This window comes from Acomys minous (assembly GCF_964271855.1).
Source record: "Acomys minous genome assembly, chromosome: 18".
NCBI lineage: Eukaryota > Metazoa > Chordata > Mammalia > Rodentia > Muridae > Acomys > Acomys minous.
Genome location: NC_140501.1, coordinates 36,229,534 through 36,232,674, shown reverse-complemented (window position 1 = coordinate 36,232,674; position 3,141 = coordinate 36,229,534). Strand labels below are relative to the sequence as shown.

Genomic DNA, 3,141 nt, shown 5'->3' with positions numbered 1-3,141 from the left:
GTAGGAGACTTTTAGAGTAAAGGGCCCTTCACTTGAAAGCTCTTGGTGGTGCTGTCCTGACACCTTTGAATAAGGGAAAGCAAGATGGCCAGCAGCAATGTGTGTGGGGTGGGGAATAGTTAACTGAAAATGGCTCACACCTGTGACCCTGTGTGCACACCATTTCCTATACAGAATCCCTCCCTCCCGTGTAAATAGTTAAACTACATGCCATACCTCTGTTGCACATTTAAAGTTTATTTTTACACATTTCAAAATGACAGCAACAGTCAATATTTTAACTTTATTCTATTTGCAGGACTACATTTTTTTTCCATAACAGGATTACCATAGTAGAAAAACAAAAGTTAATTTTCTTTAATGAGTTTTATTCGATTAAAACATTTTATGTTAATAAGAAGTTCATATGCCAAACTGGAGTTAACTTCTTGAGTACAGAAAAACCACCATGTCAGTACTTTAGGCTGTGAATCAATTTGCACAACGTTTCACTTTCTGAGGAATTAGTTTTATACCTTGAAAGTGTTTTAGGGACATGATCTCCATTTATTCCTTTTCTGAACCTTCATCTGAAGCTTTGAAAGTGTGAATCACACTGTAAAGTACTTTAAACTAGTTAGGCATAGTGATCAGGAAAGATCTTTGAAAAGAATTTCTTTAGTCTTAGGGTTTTCCTGTGAGTTTCATGTAGTCACTAAGATATGAAGAATCTACCCCCAAAGACCACTGTTCTGCTATAGATGACAGGAGATTAAGTTGCAGTGAATCTCACATTATTTGTTTTTGAACAGTGTTTATTTTCAGGGTCTCTACAAATATCAGGGTCTCTACACACATGATTAATATAAATGAAAACAAATTCATTGCCAAAAGCATAGACTTTGATTCATTAAAAAGATGACTGTGCTGTGCTGGTTCAGTCAACTTCTAGTTTTATTTATTCACCTCTGAGTTATGCTACATGAAAAATTAATTATTGGTTATCATAATATTTATAACATGTTCTTACAAATTATTCTGAACAAGCAGTGCCCAATGTTTGCAGCTCAGCATAAACATAAGTGACACTTGAGGGGGAAGTTTAGTTTGAAGTATATGAGTAGTTACTTGTCCACATCACTGTGCTTTGAAAAGCTTGTCTCAGTAAAGTTACAGTTTTTCAAATGTTTCATAACCCTGCTAATATGTCCTAATGCCAAAAGAAAATATTTCCTGTGACAGTATAATGTCTATGTGAACAAGACTCAACAAGTATCATGTTATTGACTAATAAAGTATCAAATTCCACTTTGCACAGTATTCACTCTATAAGAGCAATCTTGTAATCATAGATTTAAAGTTTGTATTAAGCATGAAAGAAATTCTCAACTATAAAAACTTGGCTTCTAAAAATGTCTTCCTGTAATTGCATGAAGTTGATATTCATGATCACTAACATCTCTATAGAGGGGATTATGATAAAATGTTTATAGATGTGCTGTAGTCATCTTGGAATTGCAAATATTTTGTAAGCCTATGCAATATTTATGCCACCGACAGAGTTGTCACAAAAGGCTAATTAATCGTTAAGCATCTACCTTAAGTGTTGTGAGTTGAATGCCCATCTAGCTGCAGCATTAAATGGAAATCATAAAATCAAGTAGACACAGTGAAATCCACAGCAAGTGTGTCTTCTTATTCAGACTAGTGATGATCACTCCTGATTAGAAATATCCAGAACTCTGGAGAGTTGTCGTGATTATCCTGTATTAAGCATGTTGCATTTGAAGCTGTTCATTTGTGATCTACAATAGTGGTGGCTCCTCACCCATCTTAAAACTCAACTCAGGAAAATCACATACCATCCAACCCTTCCCAATTTAAGCGCAAAGCAAAAGACTGCCTTGGTATGTTTTTACTTCCAAAATGTTAATCCATTTCACCAAAGTACAAAATGGGCTTTAGTTTCAGTTTGTAATTCCCCTCCCCGCAAAGTGTCTCATTTTCCTATGTTTACTGCTGTCTTTAAAAAAAAAAAATTCAACTTAAACAGCTACCATTTTCCCTCATCTTCCTTTTGCAATACTTTAAAAGTTCAGTTATAGAATTCTGATAAATTAACCTCATTGGAAATGTACCACATTTATCTTGGTTATTTTATGATTAAACTGTAATAAATTAGCTAGTTTCTATGCCCTTCTTTCCCTTTCCTTTTCCCTCAGCAATTGCGCTGCCACACACATGCTCAAGTGGAATGGTGAAAGTCGGCAGGAATTCCATAATCTTGTAGCAAGCTCATTTGTTAACATGTGCACAATTCAACCTGCAAAGTAAATATGCTATTAACTTCATGTGTTTTTTCTTATGGTATAATATTATTCCACAAAATCAAGTTGGATCCACAGCTAGTAACACTGGCTCAGCTTTATTTTCCAGGACCCTGCATTGGGGATTTGAAAGTGCATGGTTTACCATTCTAAAATGTGTTAAACAAACTTTCATAACTATGCTGCAATACCATTGCACAATAAGGTGATGTAAAATATAGGAAGCTGGGAGTATACTCCTCACATTACAGCTAAAGTTAAAGCTGGTTTCAGTCTGCAAGTGCTTGGGCTGCAGGGCCTAAGGTTCATGATTTCAGTGTTTGTTTCAATTCAGGTACATATATATTAACATAGATTTGTGGAAAAAAGATTATATTTTTATTAAATTCTGTTGATGTATCTAAGCAAAATCAGGCTATAAAGTGTTTAGGTAATAGATATTTGACTAGAATATCTATAATAGCATAGGAATTATTCTACTACATTAAATTACAGTGTAATGTTTTATTTATTATAAGGTATAGGAGTTGTACTAAAAATCGGAACAGATTTTGAAGTAGGCAAGGTAAACTATCACATAAACTTATAAGAGCATTTCATATTAGAGACATTTCTATATGTAATGTTTTGTGTGGTGAACTTCTAAGTTCACACTTGTAACATCATCAGTAGGGAGGCGACGACAGGAAATAAGTCAGAAGTTCAAAGTCACTCTTGGTTACACAGAGAGGCCAACCTGATATACATGTGCCCCTGCCTCAGTAAAACAAAGCAAAACAACAAAGTAAGTAAAGTTTCAGACAACTCCACAACAGGTGTTTTCAGTGAAATCCTC

General features: G+C 34.7%; 1 protein-coding gene across 4 annotated transcripts in view; it reads left to right on the top strand.

The window, feature by feature from the left end:
• Positions 1–3,141, top strand: part of PCDH17 (protocadherin 17) — a 101,095-nt gene that overhangs the window by 10,802 nt on the left and 87,152 nt on the right. The window lies entirely within an intron of this gene.